Here is a 209-nt window from a genome sequence, read left to right on the forward strand (position 1 = left end):
AATATGGTGATTGTTTTATTAATATGTGAAATCTAAAAACATAATAAAAAGCTACAGTAGGCCTATACATCTGGTTTTATTCGAACATTTTACACTACACTCGGGGTGTCAGGGATCACGTTGCTTAAAAGAAGCGCTGAAACAGTTTTCTGAACCGGCTCTTTGGGAAGAACTGTTCAAAAGAACCGATTCGTGTAAACGAGACGGTA

This window comes from Onychostoma macrolepis, chromosome 18 (assembly GCF_012432095.1).
Source record: "Onychostoma macrolepis isolate SWU-2019 chromosome 18, ASM1243209v1, whole genome shotgun sequence".
Lineage (NCBI taxonomy): Eukaryota > Metazoa > Chordata > Actinopteri > Cypriniformes > Cyprinidae > Onychostoma > Onychostoma macrolepis.